The following is a 20,000-nucleotide window of genomic DNA, read 5'->3' on the forward strand; positions in this document are numbered from 1 at the left end:
TAAGAACAAGGCGTTATCCGACCTACAGCTTACTCAGGACGCGTGCAAGATTATCCCTTCACCAATATGTTGTAAGCATTGTAAACCTAACTTTTAACGCAAATTAATACGCGCTAAAATCTATGGTCAAATACAGTCTAGTTTCACCAAAGAAAATTAAAATAAAAACGCTATATTTTAGAAATAATTTTTCTGTACTCCTTAACCTACGCATTATTTATTATTTTACATTTTCATTCTAATAAATAAAATCATAAATATCCAATCCTAAAAATCCTGTATCTTTAACTCAATGCTAAACACATTTTGCAGACCTTTTTAGGCTCTTCTATCGACCTTCTCTGTCCCCAAACAAGAACAACAACTAGAACAACAATCACAAAGTAGTTTGTTGGCAGTGGAAACTCCCATAATTCTGCCAGGTCTACGGATAATATGTTTAGCATCAACATCAATCAATCATATCATCTAGCTAACCTACAAAAAAATTAATAATAAAATTTATATACCTTAGAATTTCAACAAATACTTCGAAATGCAAATTGTGTATTTAGTTCCAAAAAAAAACCCACCGATAAAAGATTACCTCTTTTTTTCGTAGATGATCTCTCGTTAAATGTTATGGGCATCTTATGCAAATGAGTTCACGAGGGTATAAGAAATACTATATTCTAAAGGTGTGTTTATTCAAATGAGTTCCTTTGGTAATATAATTTAATACATTTATTACTACTCTTGATGAGATGTTCTTTATTATTATTATTACTATTATTATTATTATTATTATTATTGTTAGTATTATTATTAATATTATTATTAATATTATTATTATTATTATTATTATTATTATTATTATTATTATTATAATAATAATAATAATAATAATAATAATAATAATAATAATAATAATAATAATAATAATAATAATAATAATAAAATCTGAGTGAATCTTTCTTGTTTGTCTGCCCCGGTTGGGGGTGGGGTATGTACGGAATTGGGAGGGTAGAGGAGACATGACATATCTATATCTCCTCCTACAAACCTGTTTGTCTATACTGGGTAGGGGCTGGTTAAGTGGTGGGGATCGGGAGGGTAGGGGTAGCATGACGAGGAGCGCCGGGTTCCAGCGCAGTGTAGTGCTTGCCATCAAGCTCGTGTTAATGATAATAATAATAATAATAATAATTTTGATCGATAGGAATTTTTGTGGTAGAGTGATTTATGATGAAATGGTCCTGTTATATCAAACGAAAGATTACACATAGGATTTAGTAACCAATTTGTAACCATGATTGCATTGCAATAAAAAAAATAGTATATGACAAAATACAGAGCAATTCTCTCTCTCCAGTGACGTGACAATAAATACAAACTATTTTGTATTTATTGTCAATAAATACAAACTATTTTGTATTTATAATTCACAGAACTTCAGCGCTTTTTACATCCTACTGAACAACTGAAAAATTATTAATGAAATGAAAAAAATCATTTTCCAAAATATGAATCGTTAATCATCACAGGATAGGAAATTACTCTTTTGCTGAGTTATTCGACAGTAATGATTCTGAAATCATTTGAATGACTCGATATGTGATTCAAGTAATAAATGTATTCATATATATATATATATATATATATATATATATATATATATATATATATATCTATATATATGTGTCAGTGTGGTATATTGTATATATATATATATATATATAGTGTCAGTGTGGATATATATATATATATATATATATATATAATATATATATATATATATATATATATATATATATATATATATATGTGTCAGTGTGGTATATGTGTCAGTGTGGTATATATATATATATATATATATATATCATATATATATATATATATATATATATTATATAATATAAAGTAAGTCTCTGTATTGTTACAAGGCAAGACTGAGTGGAAATTTAGTCTATATTACCCAAAATGTCAGAAGTATTCCTGAATCTTATCTTTTATCATAATATCGAGAACTTTACAGTAGAATTTGAAGATAATTAGCTTTGCAGAACTGAAATTTCCAAGAAAGAGAGAGAGAGAGAGAGAGAGAGAGAGAGAATCATGACCAGAACTAATCATTTGTAATTATGCCGATTGTTGTCAGTCCCTCCTAAGTATATCTGGTGAATTTGCAAGGATGTTTGGGTAGCAATGGAATATCCAACCATTATTACACATTATGGTTTGTGAATGTAAATTGTATTAACGTAAATTTTTTTTTAATGAATTAGTGGAAAATATCTCTGAGTTAAACAAAGATCTATCTAGATTTCGGTTTAGAAAATGAAAAGTAAAAAACTTATGTCGAACGACATTTTACCAAATCATTTCTGTCTTGATCTTTGTTCTTTCCAAGGAGAATTGAGTTGCTTCAGGTAACTCAATCAAGGGAACTAGACTTGGGCTAACGCACATACACACACACAAACGCAGAGGGAAGAAAACTACTTACTTGAAGGTCCAGTTATATAAAAAAGGAAATAAATACTACCTTGACACACGTCACATATATAACAACATTACTAAAGCCCTGTGACTTCATTTAGGACACAAATAAGTTCAAACACAAACAGTCTCACACACGCTCACAGACACATGCACACATACACACTCATACAAAAGGAAAATATACCACACTGACACATGTCACATATATACATTACTAAAGCCCTGTGACTTTATTTAGGACACAGAATTCATACACAAACTGTCACGTACACATGCACATACACATACACACATACAAACAGGAAAAATATTCTAGCTTGAAAGGTCAAATATAAAACTACGTCACTAAAAGCCCTGTGCCTTTATTTGGGACACAAACATTCACATACACACATACACACGCACATACAAAAGAAAGAAAAAAAAATGCCATCATGCGCACCCAGATATAAAAGTACATCTCTAAAACCAGTGTGTCCTTATTTGGCTCACAAACAAGATCAAACACAAACAGTTTGTACGAGTGTCGTAATTACGCTCCCGGGCTATCCAAACCATTCGTCAGCATAACTGGACTCTAATTACGGGAATTACGCGTTATGGATATAAGTTAAGCCAAAGTTTGGGACGTTTAATATGTCGCAGTGAGATCAGACTTTTTTGAGGACAACTCGAGTGCAACATTATTCATAAACGTGAGATTTGAATATTCAAGGAAATATTATTTTTTGGTTCTTGTTGGTTAGCTGGTATTATGGTTAGTGTCATGGCATGCCACTCTGTATCATGATCAGTTACTGCTGCAGTTTGGGGCCTGCTGCGTTGGGAGGTTGCAACCAACATTCGTTGGAAGTTCGAATTTCTAGGTCGATGGCTCCTTAGGTGGGGTTGTTCCATGTGAATAAGGTTCATCTACTGTGATAATAACAATAATAATAATGATAATAGCTCTGTAAACAAACTGATTTATAATGACGAATGTGTTAAGAATTCTCCCAAGTTTTTAATATGGTTTTATCATATATCTTAACTTCAAGCTTACCAACATATTTAACGTTATGTTATTTCGCATTTAAACTATAAAAAATAAGATCCCTCGAATACTTGAACGTCATAAACAAGGCGTGAACCGACATCCAGCTTACTCGAGACGTGTGCTAAGTTGTAAACATTATATTCCTAACTTTTAACGTAAATTAAAGAGCGCTAAAGTCTACGGTCAAATAGAGCCTTGGTTCGCCAACGAAAATGAAAATAAATATGCTATTTTTTATCAGTAACGATTTTTCTGTACTGTTTAACATGTGCATTATTTAACTATTTTACATTTTCATTCCAATAAATAAATCATAAATGATGGATTATCACAATTATTTACTTATATCTATGATTATTATTATCATTAATATGTACCTTTATTTCTAATACACATTTAGCATACATGTTGTGATAGGAATACGTAAATGCAATTATTCATGTTTATCGGAGCTTAGGGAATATTATGTAGCATTTATATCATTTGTGGTGCGCTATTAATTTGTCTGTATCTGGTATTACTGCAATTAATCTATGCCATAGCCCGCCACTCTTCACAGCTCCTCCAGTGTATTACTTTTATATTGATCATTTTCACATATTATATGGCTTAAGGATTTACGCAAGTGTTTCAGTGAAGCCCTATATTAACTATCTATTGAATGATAACAAAGATGGCGCAGTGAGTGACTTGCCATAAGTGAATTTCGATCATTTATTAACTTCTCTAACCAACTTGGTCAAAGCAAGCAAGAACCGAGTGTTTGTGTTCATCGTAACCAAGTTACCCAGTAGCAGTGAACTCGAACTTCGTTTGGATGTACGTATAGTATATTGGCAGTGAGCTTGTGTGGTTTGCAGTGACTCAATATATTGTTGGGGCATTATAACATTGACGCAATATATTGTTGGGGCTTTATTACAGTGACTCATTATATCGTGGTGGCTACCGAAATTAGGACTAGTGTGCGTTGGCCGTCTGCAGAGTGTTCACCGTGACCGGACCGACGTGCGTGCAACAGCGCAAGAGGCCACAGCAGTTACAGTGTTGCCAGCTCTGATCTTGCTCTGTTGCCTAGAGCTATTGTAGTCGGTGATTTGCTATCGTTTGTGACGTTATTGTGACGTTACTACTGAGGGCGCTGAGCGATATTATATCTTTTTTCGTTTGAATTTTCTATTTATGCCCCCAATACACTGAGGGCGCTGAGCGATATTTTCTCTTATTTCGTTTGAATTATCTATTTATGCCGCCAAAACACGATAAAGGGAAGAGACCGAAGACTTTGGAGGTTTATTCCCCATCTTCCTCAACCACCTCTGACATGACGTCATCTCCAACACATTCAAGATCTACTTCTCCCTCATCAACCCCTTCAACCATGGATTTTATCAGCAAGATGTTTGAATACATGGATAGAAAAGATGAAGAAAGAAGAAAACAAGATGAAGAAAGAAGAAAAGAAGACAATGTCAGGCATCAGAAAGAATTTAAAGCATTATTTGAAGCTATGACTGGCCCCAGGCACCCCCTACCTCAAGCAAGTGATGGCATAGGGCCCCCTACCCCAGTACCTACATCTGCAAGCGCTCTCCAAGGGCCTAATTTAGGTGTGCAAGCACCCAAGGTTACAGTAAATCTGCCTCCACCTACAGACAATACACAGAATGGAAGCAGAGATGGAAGGATTATGCTGTTATGGTAGATTTGGATAATTTACCACAACCTAAGCAATTAATACAGCTAAGGGCATATCTAAGTGTTGAGATGAGAACACAATTTAGGTATTCCGCCAGACTCACCTATGCTTTTGGATGGTGTTTTAACTCAAATTGAAACTTATATAAAGGGTCAGCAGAATGAGGCACTTCGCCGTTTAGCGTTTACGCAATGCAAGCAAGCAGAAGGCGAGTCATTTACAGATTTTTTCATTCGTTTACAACAGCTCTCAGAGGAGGTTGATTTCTGTAAAGGCGTTAACTGCGTGGAGGCGCAAATGAAACACACTATTTTGGTTGGCATAAGGAATGAAGAACTCATCAAGAAGCTCATCAGCATGCCAACTACAGCAAAGCTTGAGGAAGTAAAGCTAACTTGCAGGGCTTTTGAAGCTGCAAAGAAGACAACGACTGAGCTAAAGGCTCCACAGACTTCAGTACGTTCTGTGTCAAATTACAAGAAGCAAAAGAAGGTTGCTGCTAAGCAGCTGCAACCTAAGAAAAGTTACTCGCAGGAGAAAAACCCTTCTTTCAGTAGCAGATGCAAGAATTGTGGTCAAAAGCATCATAGTGACACATGTAAGGCAACATCTCATAAATGCAGGAACTGTGCTAAAACTGACCATTTCCCATACACTGCTGCATGTCCCGCATTGGCTAAGGAGTGCCGAGTTTGCTATAAATTTGGCCACTATGATGTTTGCTGTGCACAGAAAAAGTCAAAGGGAACTAGGGAGTAGAAGAATTCAAAGGAAAATAAATTGAACACTGCCAAGACATCTTCTCCAGCTATACGTTCCGTAGCTTTACGCCCTCAAGGTTGCCCCTCATCGCCTGTCAATTTACACGTTGCATATGGCGGTAAATCAGGGAATACCGGTGCAGATACCACTGTTTTTTGAGTGCAGCATCTACAAGCACTGGGCATCAGTATCAAGGAATTGCAGCAGCTCCCTGAATTGCAGTTCTCCAACGCCGATGGATCACCCATGGAAGGTAAAGTTTTGGGATCAATGGAGGCCGTGATGACATATGGCATATATCATATAAGGGGTATACTGACGTCCTTAGTTCTCTCCCAACACCCCTACTGTGTTATGATGCCCTCTGACACCTAAGGCTCATTCCCTGGGACTTCCCGCGTCAAATGCAAGAGAAGAAACTGAGCAGGACTTCAGCAGGAACCAGTCAGGTGCTAACCAGCCAAGTTAACGCATCTGAACCTACATGTGTAATAATTACATTTAATAATACAGATAAATTACATATATGTAAATAGAACCCACGACCTAAGGGGTCATTGGTGAATTAGGAGCGTCCTACGTGACCATGTGAAACTGGACCACGCTGTGCAATGCTTGCAGTAGCCTGGTTTGCATTTGGACATATCATCATTTCCGTAGTTTGTAAACAGCTCACAACACCTTCCATGGGAAGCGGTTGACCTGTTAACCCACAGAGGAAACTCATGACTTCCGAGCCGGCGGACTACGTATTCATTTTATATGTAAATAGCTGAGATAGCTAGTGTTCCGCTATCGACACGATGCTCATATATTGTTAGTTCTCTTCTAGTTACTCAACGGATCGGTTGTCCGACCAAACCATCTTTCTACTCCAGTGATGGAGCTAAGAAATAAAGCTGTTAAGTTTAAACATCATCCGTTTGAGTCATCTCCCTTATTCTAAAGAAGAACCAACTAGATATCACGTATACGAGAAGAGAAGTAGAACCCACAATGCTTACGAATAACAGTCGTAAGAAAAGACATACAATCTGTCGCTGTCTAACACCATTATACTAAGGGGACAAGCGGGATATAAGAAAATGGTGGCAGCTCAAATCTACAAGTACACAAGAACCATATACGTCTACCGAAGAAACGAATAATTGAATCCCAGCTATAAATCAATAATAAACTGAGGAAACAGGATCTTCAATCAACATGCAACTGTAAACATCCTATGAATACGAAGTGATGTCCTTCATCGAGACGAATTCGAGCATCAACATCGACGTTTAAGTGAATGTCTGTCATCACATATCTCCAAGAATCAAAACCGGACGAAAAGCAGCATCGGACCATCAACGGGAAGGAAGCAACCACCATAGAAAACAACGCGCGATCACAAGCAAGGACAAAGAGATTAGGTCAAGAGTAAGCAACGCGAGAGAGAGAGAGAGAGAAGCTGTGACGTCATCACGACACCACCACTTCCACCTGCAACGAGAGAGAGAGAGAGGCTGTGACGTCATCGGAACGTCAACATTCTTTCCGCATATATACCAAAGCTAAGTACATTCTTTATCCATTCAGGTTTTTTCAGTGAAGTGTTGTACATCAAGAGTCGATCGTCCAATATTCCTGGGGTCAGTTATCTGCAATCTTAATCTTCATTCATTAAAGGAATCAATCTTCAACTACGAGTTCTCGCCCGCAGATTCTTTTTTTTTCTCGTTGTTGCTAATCACTTTTTCTTCCAGGAGTTCTCCGGAAAATATCTTTATCACATTAACTGTATTAATATTATCTTTTGGGGGGATTTTCCTATTATTTGCAACACATTTTTATTTTATATTGAATATGCATTTGCGCAGTGGACGATCGTATCAATACAGTGTTAGTAAAACAGCTAGGAATCGTATCAGTCAGAAAAAACACGAATACAAGAGGAACACCTATACAACCAAAAGCCCAGTAGTAACATTAACTTGGTTCAGAACACTAATTTTTCCTATTCAAGGTCCTGGAGGTAAATTTAGTTATGGGTTCTTCGAGTTCTACGTGAAACCAAGCCTCTATGACTCAGCTTAATGTTGTAGAACGGGAGGCAGTAATTGCTGACCGGCTAAATGAATATCAGGATAACTTAAGTAACTCCGCGTGGGTTGCAAGATCCAATATCGCTGTCAAAGTTTTCATATGCTTGGTATATTTAACCTGTATGGCAGTCATGTTGCCTGTAGCTTTAGTGCGGTGTTTTGTTAAAAAGCTAACGCCTGACAGTACGGAACTAGATGTGTATAAACAGATCAAAAAATACATGTCTAAATGTACTGACCTTGATCCCTTGTTTACTCAAGTTTTTGCAAAAAATGAGAATAAACCACAACAATAAACGTGGTCAATAATAATCAAGCTGCAGGGATGATTTGTTATAACTGTAAAAGACCAGGTCACATGATTTCAGACTGTCGGACGCATTTTTGTTCAATTCATAACAGTTCCACTCATTCTTATAATCGGTGCTTCTCGCGGAATCAACAGCAGAATCCTAAAAACACGCAAACGGTTGCCAATGAAAACAAAAAGAAGCATCCTCAGTACTTTAAAAAGAAGCAGGCGAACAGTAATGCTGTTCAACAGCAGAAACAAACAAACCGTGCTTCAAGTAACTCTGTTCCTGGGCCGTCTAGCCAGAACTCGCAAGGTCAGACGAATTTTCCGAGTGTGCAAAACAAAGCATATACCACGTAGTAAGCTCCAGGGGGGGAGAGGACGATGTTGGGTCATTCATATCAACATCTTTTGTATCAAATAATCAATTTATCATTTACCAGATCATTGTGAGGCAATCGATTTTCCTATGAAACACACGGCCGAATCCAAAAAATCAGTGCAGGTTCCCGTAGATTTGCAACAAATTCACGCAATAATAAGTCAGGATGAGTTACGCCCAACCTTACACGCAGTAAATTTAGAACACAAGTCATTTACATTATTTTTTTATTCTGGTAGTCCACGTAATATCATGGATTTGCGGACTCATCATTTGCTTTTTTCGAACTTCCCTATAGAAAAGTCTGGAGTAAGACTCTCGGGCATAGGAAATAATGAATTAAATGTGGTAGGAGTAACTCATGTTCAGTACAAGGTCGGTAAGCGCACTTTTTCCAATATCTTAATCGTTGTACAAAACATTGATATGTATCCCGCTGTAATTATAGGATACTCGTCTATGGGCACTCAAAACATTACCTTAGCCCCTGCAAAACACGGTGTGTATATCAAAGGAAAATTCTATAAGTCTTCTAACACCTTAAAATCAGTTTTAGATAATAAGGAGTCAACAAATAGAATAGTAACATACGTTGAAGAACCAATCACTTGTCTCATGAATCAAGAAATAATCCATGCGACCCAACAGAATTCTCGCTCACCCATAATATCAGCTTGTACGCAAACTCTCGAGCCAAACGTAACTTTGAACATATTAGTGCGTGTAAAGAAAACCTTGCTGGGATCTGAAATGTTAATCCTTTCCGACACTCTGAAAACTCACGGATTATCCGTCACACAAGCCATTTATACAGTCAGCTCACAACAACAATGTAACATCGAAGACTGTAATCATCTGAATACCACTTTAGTAATTCACAAAAATCAACATATCTTGGATGTGGAAGTTTATAAAAATCGCATTCTTACCGTAGCTGAGATCAATCACGCTCAATCAGTTGCGGATGAATCCCTTTTGCAATCTATAAAAAATAAAATCAATAAAGACATTCAAGAAGAAGAAATTCAGCAGAAATTTCTTGATCTTTTAACTAAATATCATGATGTTTTTTCCACTACGGATGGATCCTTAGGAAAAACGGATGTCATAGAACACCAAATAAGGTTAAAAGACAAGCAGATAGTTATCTATGTACCTTCGTACAGACTCCCTATGAAATTCCAGAATGAGATAAATGAGGAAGTAGGTAAAATGCTAAAGGAAGGAGTCATTAGGAAATCAAACAGCCCTTATAATTTTCCGTTAATAGTTGTACCGAAAAAAGATCGAACTTGGCGTATCTGCGTAGACTTCCGTCACTTAAATGAGGAAACGATCCCTGACCGATTCCCAGTGCCATGTACTGACGATATTCTATCTTTACTAAGTCAGAATAAATATTTTACCAGTTTGGACTTACTCAAGGGTTTTCACCAGATACCGTTGGAAAAAGAGAGTATCCCATACACTGCCTTCAGCACAGCCAGGGGACATTATGAATTTTTGCGTATGCCTTTTGGTTTACGTGTGCTCCCATAACTTTTACTAGAATGATCAACATAGTATTTGGAGACTTGTTAGGGGATATCCTACATGCCTATATGGACGACCTTGTAATCTTTTCTAATACCTTAGAAGAACATCTACGTAAATTAGAGCTAGTGCTACAAACACTAAGACAGCATAATCTAAGGGTAAAGATAAGTAAGTATGAATTTTTCAAAACAGAACTAGTTTATTTAGGTTTCACGGTGTCTAGTCAAAGTCTTAAAGTAGTCCATGATAAGGTATCGGCTATCCGTAACTTTCCGATACATACTAACGTCAAGGGAATACAGCAATTTCTAGGGTGTAGCGGGTACTACAGGCGTTTCATACGCAACTACTCAATCATAGCCGCTCCCCTAACCGATCTTATAAAGAAGGGCGTAGATTTCATATGGTCTGAGAAACATCAACAGGCGTTTGATACATTGAAAGATGAACTGTGTAGTTCCCCTTTCTTAAAATTTCCTGACTTCGGTAAGGAATTCTTTATTGCAACAGACGCCTCAGACCTAGGAGTAGGTGGGGTATTGCTTCAGCAATATGACAAACAGTTTTTCCCTATAGCTTTTTATTCACGTAAACTGAGACCTTCCGAAAGTAAATATGCGGTAATAGACAAGGAAGGGCTCGCTATTGTTAATTCACTAGTGCATTTTAAGTTCATAATATATGGTTATCCCGTCAGGGTTCTCACTGATCATAAGCCCCTAACCGACTTCTTTAAAGTCTTTAGTCACAGCCCCAAACGAACTCGGTGGCATATGATCATCCAGGACTTTGGCGCGAGGATCGGGTATTTACCTGGGAAAGCAAATATCATTGCTGACGCATTATCACGCAACCCCACGTCATCTTGTCCGGAGTCATTAGCTGAATTAATAGATATATCAACATCCATGCCTAATGTTAAAACTATATCTGAACAGGAAGATCTGGGCTGGAGTGCTGAACTATTACAGACGGAACAAAGAAAAGATCATTAGCAATTAGAAAAAACAATCATAAACGATTTAAACTAAAAGGAAATCCTAAGGAAAAAGAATATATAAAGTATAAGCAGCAGGAATTATATAATAAGGATAATATCCTGTGTATCCGTGACGAGGAAAACCCGCAACACACCACAGCTGAATAACGACCAGGTGGTGGTACCGATTTCACTTATACCCACTGTCTTAAATTGGTTGCATGCAAATCCATTGCATGGCCACCCGGGTTTCTCCATCATGTCACAGAAAGCCAAATCCTTATTTTATTGGCAAACGATGCTTACAAATATAAAAAAGCACATAGCTAATTGTCGCACTTGTCAAGAACACAAAGGGCACACGAAGACACCTGTCAGCCTAGGGGCTTATCCCGTGCCCAATCAACCCTTTGAAAGAGTACACTTAGATTTATTAACAGGGTTTTACGAGTCAGACAGAGGAAATAAGCACCTCCTAGTAATCATAGATGCCTTGAACTTTGATATACTGAACTGATAGCGCTTAAACTAAAACCGCAGTCGAGTGCGCTAGGGAAGTTTTACGAGTGCTACATCATTTGTAAGCATGGAATTTCCACACATGATCATCTCCGACCTCTGGCGAGAGTTCAATAATCACTTCCTTAACTCATTGTGTGAATTCCTGTGCATAAAGAAAATCAATACCATGATCTACCACCCAGAGTCTAACGGGCTAGTGGAAAGAGCAAATCGTAAGGTTTTAAACATTTTAAGGGTCACCTTAGGGGGGATGGACCCCAACTGGGACATTGCCATACCTGTGGTACTAAGCACTCTTAATCACTCATATCATGTATCTATTAAAATGTCGCCGCACGAGGCACTGTACGGTACCCCAGCTAGAACGCCTTTCCATGTATTAACGCCTACAACCAATTCATCAAATCCTCTAAAGGATGTTATGGCAAGCATAAGTCGTTATAATATACTTCGTAAGAATCTAGAAGAATCACAAATCATAATGAAAAGAAATCATGATAAAATAGCTAAGCCAACTAAAACATATGCCGTGGGCAATAAGCTATACATACAAGTATACGTACGCAAAGGCCTTAACTACAAACTGACAACTAAGTTTGAAGGCCCGTTTAACATTTTAGAAATATTAACGGCCAATAGATTTAGAATTCAAAATGTATCTCAACCCACTGATATGAGAATCGTTCCATTGGCACACATCAGAAATTAAAAGAAGGGTAGAAGGAAGTGAGGGAAATTTTTGTATCTATGAAACTTGTATAATAACTTATATATATATAATATTTGTATGTAAACATTTTTCTTTAACATGAGTTATTACATATATTTTACTCATTGCAGGTTTCCAAAATGAATCTGTTATTTTTAGGAGTGATATTGTTCGTTCAGACATCTTTGTCGTGTGGGAAGAGCGCTAAAACAAAAAAAATTAGATTTTACTCATGGCACTATTGTAGAAAGAACAGAAGACGTTTTCATTACCGCAAGCAATATAGTCATAGAAGTAGATATGCAGGCGATCTTTCTTCCTGAGGATGACGTCATTAACCTAAAGAGTGACCTGTTGAGGTTTGCTGTTTCGTTGAATGAAATGCACCAACGTCATTTTCATGCTAACTCAGAGGGTTCGCTAGCTCAAACAATCAGCATCGCGGAAATGTTATCATACGACTTGCAGAATAAAACCGCCGAGGCAGAAAATCTGGCTCGAGATCTGCTGATGTGGACTGTGCGACACAATAACCTCGAACGTCGCAACCCGCTTATCTTTGCTGGATTAAACATCTTTGGATCTGTTGCAAGTTTAGGCTTAGGAATTCCCAATCGCCTTAAAATAAAATAAATGATCAAAATAAGAGAATTGAATTTTTGCAACATAAAACCGAATTAGCTTTGTCGGAACTGCGTAGCCAGTTATCCTCAATCAATCAAATAATGAGTTTGGTGAACGAACATTCTAGTAATATCGATCAGATTATGGAAGTACAACACTTGCTGGCTATGTTAGCTTATTATAGTTCGAAAATAGATCATATCCGTACCAAAATATCACATTTTATTGAGAAATCAAAGGACTATGTAGAAGCAATTACGCTAGCAACAAAGGGTGTTTTATCCCCTACTTATCTTATGCCTATTAAGATCTGACTTTAACTTTGATAACGGACGGAGAAACTAGGTTATATTCTTTGTTAGAGCCCATAAGATAGAGTTTTATTATAGCTTAATATCGGTAAGCGTTGAAAATTACAGGATCATGATTACCATTCCCTTTGATTCTTCTGATGCCTGGCAAGCATACAAAATAGCACCGTTCCCAACTTTCATGACGAATAACTCAAGTCCAGTATTATCCAATTTGACGGGACACGTATTGATTTCCCCTGATAGGGAATCATATACAGTCATTAAAGACTTAGATAAATTCACTCACTGTTCAGAAGCCATGAATAATAAAGTTTGTACAGCTGACTTTTGAATTCCATCCTATATCAATGGATTCATGTGAGTTAGGCATAGTGCTAAACGGTTCTCTCTCCCATACACACGAAGGTTGTCTGAAAAAACTCTATCCATTTGACGGTAATAAGTTTAATTACAGACTGAACAACGGCTCATGGATCCGATACGACAAGGGAGGCTTTGAAGTGGCATGTCCGGACGGGACCATGGCCCACTCCCAGGTCTTTGTTGCAGCCGACGGCTGTACCGGGACGTCTACGAGCTACACGGTCCGAGGGGTTAACACTATAATCCGTGAACGTGCATTTTTCGCCAACGTTACGTGGGCGACTACAGTTATCCCATCACTACCTCTCCAATACAACGCGAAGGTGGCTCATCGTTTGACGCAACTGGCTGAGATGGACCATACGTCACCGACTTATGCAGGAGGAGAAAATCTTCATTTCTACGTGCTGCTAGCCGTGTTTTGTGTTACGGTAATGATTATTAACGCCGTTAACATCTTTGCTTGGTGTAGGTTGAGGCGAACACAGATGGATCTTCAGAGGAACGTCCTTCCGCGTCCAGACGACACTCCTATTGCGTTAAAATCTTTTACGTTCAGAGCCATCTGAAACTGGCCATTTCACCTGACTCAGAGGAAAATTGTCTGGAATTGTGTTGTGTGTGAAAAGCGGTCTGTACGCTGTCAATATGTAGGACAAGAGACTCCAAGCCTTTGCATTTATTTTTTTTTTAATATATGAACAGTTAAAAGTATCTTTTGGGCACTTAATAAAATATTGAAGCCCTATATATTTAAATATTGGTGCGTGTATGTACCAGGAATCTATATTTTGTGCACAATCATATGTTATCTTTATATCTTTACAAAGAGTAACAAATATTATTGAACAGTTATCCATGATCATGTATAAATTATGTATCTCCACAGGGTAACAACTATTCTTAATCGGGTTACCTATTATCAATCATGTATTAGTTATGTATCTCTACAGGGTAACAACTATTCTTAATCGGGTTACCTATTACTATAATCTTCATGTATACATGTTAACCTTTTAATTTTTTGGTACCTAATAATCATTATTTACATTATACCATATATATATCAAACATGGATCTACATTTTCCATGCATTTTTCTTTATTTATGAATATGTCCAATAAGTGTATGTAAAAAAACCTTTTATGCACTTGATCACTTGTTTATGATTATGACTAAATATATGTTACAGGCACACTCCTAAAAAACCCTGTTTAACGTAACTTTTGTTATTCAAGGCTTGAATGGTAGCTGTCCGAGCCTAATGTAATAATTACATTTAATAATACAGATAAATTACATATCTGTAAATAGAACCCACGACCTAAGGGGTCATTGGTGAATTAGGAGCGTCCTACGTGACCATGTGAAACTGGACTGGACCACGTCTGTGCAATGCTTGCAGTAGCCTGGTTTGCATTTGGACATATCATCATTTCTGTAGTTTGTAAACAGCTCACAACACCTTCCATGGGAAGCGGTTGACCTGTTAACCTGCAGAGGAAACTCATGACTTCCGAGCCGGCGGACTACGTATTCATTTTATATGTAAATAGCTGAGATAGCTAGTGTTCCGCTATCGACACAATGCTCATATATTGTTAGTTCTCTTCTAGTTACTCAACGGATCGGTTGTCCGACCAAACCATCTCTCTACTCCAGTGATGGAGCTAAGAAATAAAGCTGTTAAGTTTAAACATCATCCGTTTGAGTCATCTCCCTTATTCTAAAGAAGAACCAACTAGATATCACGTATACGAGAAGAGAAGTAGAACCCACAATGCTTACGAATAACAGTCGTAAGAAAAGACATACAATCTGTCGCTGTCTAACACCATTATACTAAGTGGACAAGCGGGAGATAAGACATGTGTTTCTCCACCCCCTGCTACAATGTCACCGGAAGAAGCCAGGCAATACTTTCTTAAGGAATATATTGTGCTAATGACAAAGGAGCAGTTTCATCAAGGAGCACAACTTAAGCCAATGACTGGGCCGCCCATGCGTATTCACCTTAAAGAGGATGCCAAGCCCTTTGCCATCTACACTCCTCTGACAATACCACTAGCCTTTCAAGACGACGTCAAGACTGAGTTGGAGGCAATGGTAGCACAAGGTATCATTGAACCTGATGGGGATCAGCCGTCCCCATGGTGTCACCCCTTAGTGGCAATGCCCAAACCTACAGGTGGTGTTCGTGTCACCACAGATTTAAGCAAGTTAAATTCACAGGTGCAAAGGCCAGCCCCTCCTTCACCATCACCGTTTAGTGCAATTAGGAGTATCGATCCTACTTCCAGGTATTTCTCCACCATGGACGCATTGTGTGGGTACTGGCAGATCTCACTAGCAGAGGAAGACCAAGCCCTTACAACATTCATCACACCCTATGGTCAGTATCGCTATCGTCGTTCACCTATGGGATTCAGCGCCTCAGAAGATGCCTACTGCAGGAGAGGTGACGTTGTCCTTCAAGGCATACAAAATTGTGTTTAGGTGGTGGATGACATTCTTGTATATGATAGGGATTATTATTCTCACTTATGCAGGGTTAACAAAGTTTTGTAACATTGTAGGACTCATGGTATTACTTTAAATGCAGAAAAGTTTATTATTGCTAGCCCTGCCGTATCATTTTGTGGATACACATTATCTGAAGATGGAATTGCAGCTGATAAGGAGAAGGTTCGATCTATATCAGAGATCCCGAAGCCAGCAAATCTGACAGGTTCAAGGTCATTCATTGGCCTTACTAACCAGTTGACAGAATTTTCACCCAATCTTGCAGCTGCAGCAGATCCTCTTCGACCACTAATGAGCCCCAAGAGATCCTTTACGTGGACGGCAGATCACGATGCTGCCTTTGCCAGTGTTAAAAAGGCTCTCTCTCAGCCACCTGTGCTAGCTCATTTTCACCCGACGTGCCCCACCATACTGCAAACGGATGCTTCTCGTTTATATGGTTTAGGATATGCCCTTCTGCAAGGCCATGGGGAAGGCCATTTCCATTTGGTCCAGTGTGGTTCACGATTTTTGGCTGATGCAGAAACTAGATGGGCCACCATTGAGTTGGAATTTTTAGCTTCAGTTTGGGTTATGACTAAATGTCGCCATTTCTTACTTGGATTACCCCATTTCACATTGGTGACTGACCATAGACCCCTGGTACCCATCTTGAATACATATACATTAGATGCAGTAGAAAACACACGTCTCCAACGTCTGAAAGAGAAAGTTTCACCATATATCTTCACTGCAGTGTGGCATAAGGGCAAGGAACATTGCATCCCTGATTCCCTCTCACGTTCCCCTGTGAGCCCCCCAACGCCTGAGGATGATATGCTAAATAGTGAAACTCATCTTTCCCTAAGAAGTGTAATAGCCAAGACCGTCAACACAATTTCAGAGGTGAAGACATCAACTACGCAAGATCTTACCTTGGAAGAAATTCGCACCTCAGCACGTGAGGACCCCTCATACACAAGACTCCTCCAGAACGTTGCCAATGGATTCCCCAGTCACCGCTGCGACCTCCACAATGACATTCAACCCTATTGGAAAATAAGGGAGGAATTAGTCACCGATGATGACCTTGTCCTGTACAGAGCCCGAATAGTGGTTCCCTCAGCTATGCAACGCAATATTTTAACACGCCTTCATGACAGCCATCGTGGTGTGGAGGCAACTAAGCGTCGGGCTAAACAGACTGTATATTGACCAGGTATTAATTCAGATATAGCAAATACGGTACACGCCTGTGAGCCATGTCAGATAATGCAGCCAAGTCAACAGCAGGAGCCGTTGTTATGCAACGAGAACCCCTCTCGTCCTTTCGAATCTGTATCGGCTGATTTCTTCAGTGTTGCTGGGAAATCTTTCCTAGTGTATGTAGACAGGCTATCTGGATGGCCAGTAGTGGTAAAATTTGGTACTAATACTACAGCAGAAGTAACAACACGTCACTTCAGCCACATCTTCCGAGACTTAGGTGTTCCAGTAAGGCTGATGACAGATGGTGGGCCTCAGTTCACCAGCTCTGAATTCAAGAATTTTCTGGGCAGATGGGGTGTTCAACATGTGATGTCAACACCCCACTATCCCCAAAGCAATGGCCATGTTGAGGCAGCTGTAAAGAAGGTCAAATTTTATATCTTAAAAGTAGCCCCTTCTGGGAATATCGACACCGAAGACTTTGACAGAGGATTGTTGGAGATACGGAATACTCCTAACTATGCTGGCCATTCTCCAGCACAGATATAATATGGCCAAACCCTCTGATCATGTGTCCCAGCCCATGCATCTTCATTCAAGCAGGAATGGCAAGCGAAAGCAGATGAATACGACCGTCGAGTAGCATCACGTTCTCAAGCAGCCAAAATACGGTATGACAGCCATGCACACCCTTTGGCACCACTTAAGCTCGATGATAATGTCCGGATTCAAGAAACTTCTCCAAGCGATGCGATAAGACAGGCATTATGATGGGCATCGCCAAGTCGCGAGACTACTATGTGAAATTACCCTCAGGAAGAATATTATGGCGTAACCGCCGTTTCTTACGCCCTGTACATCTCTCTAATTCACAATTGCATGATGAGATGCAACAATCTCCAAAGAAGAAGGATGTAGCCCCTGCTACAAGTCAACAACAGCAAAGTGACACTCAACTAGAGTGTCGACGTTGACCTAGACTCCATACCCGTTCATAAAGCTCTTTGAACGCAAAGGGGAGGGGGAGGTGATGGATTATCATAATTATTTACTTATATGTATGATTATTATTATCAGTAATATGTACCTGTATTTCTAATACACATTTAGCATACATGTTGTGTTAGGAATACGTAAATGCAATTATTCATGTTTATCAGAGCATAGGGAATATTATGTAGCATTTATATCATTTGTGGTGCGCTATTCATATTGTCTGTATCTGGTATTACTGCAATTAGTCTACGCCATAGTCCGCCACTGTTCACAGCTCCTCCAGTGTATTACTTTTATATTTATAATTTTCACATATTATATGGCTTAAGGATTTACGCAAGTGTTTCAGTGAAGCCCTATATTAACTATCTATTGAATGATAACAAAGAATAAATATCCTATCCTGAAATTCCTATATATTTCAACCAAAGGCGAAACAACATTTTCAGACCTTTTTAGGTTTCTCAATAGACCTCTCCTAACCCCAAAACAAGAACAACAAGTATAAGCGCCTCATTGGCGTGATCGTTACGATCTTGGCCTGCCACCTCGGTGGCCGCGAGTTCGATTCTCGGGCATTCCACTGAAGAGTTAGAGATGTGTAGTTCTGGTGACAGAAGTTCACTCTCGACGTGGTTCGGAAGTCAGGTAAAGCCGTTGGTCCCGTTGTTGCATAACCACTGGTTCCATGCAACATAAAAACACCATTACTCCCCGAGCAAGCAAAAAAAAAAAAAAAAAACGAGATTTTTCTATAATGGCCCAGGCATAACTCAGGCCTGTGGCAGATAAACTCCGATGGCTATCTGTTTCCCGAATCCATTACAGTACGATTCATTGAAAATTGCAATTTATTTCCGCATAATACAATGTATTGCCCTGCCTGGATTTATACCAAAGCTCACTTTCACATATATATCTGTCAATAAAATACAGCGTATCAGAATCGTTATGTGAGTTTAATGATTAAATTACTGTTTTATCTTCGTACTTTCATCACTGATTTACTGTTCCATCTCGTTATTCATTCATCAATTTGCAGGTTTATTTTTCCTTACTATAATTGATCTCCTCTTTCTGTATTTTTGTTACCTTCTGCTCTGTTATTTCTTTTAAATAAACACTTTAATATTAGGAGTATTGAATTTCATGCATTTTTAGGCATGTCCCATATGAATAGGGTTAATTTTCTTAATAATAATAATAATAATAATAATAATAATAATAATAATAATAATAATAATAAATAATAATAAATAATAATAATAAAATATAAATTACTTGAATATTTTTCTCTCCTTTATGAAATTAATTTGTCATGGAATATGTTAATCCCATTTGTTTTATTTCTTATATATTTCTTCATCAGATTGTCGTTTAGCTCATTTGAGCAACGCTCACTATGTGAAAGATGTCTCATTTAAGTTCTCTTAAAACAAGGCGTGATCCGACCTCCAGCTTACACGGGCGGCGAGCAAGATTTCCCTGTAACGTGTAAATTGCAAACATT

The sequence above is a fragment of the Macrobrachium nipponense genome, chromosome 15 (genome assembly GCF_015104395.2).
Source record: "Macrobrachium nipponense isolate FS-2020 chromosome 15, ASM1510439v2, whole genome shotgun sequence".
Lineage (NCBI taxonomy): Eukaryota > Metazoa > Arthropoda > Malacostraca > Decapoda > Palaemonidae > Macrobrachium > Macrobrachium nipponense.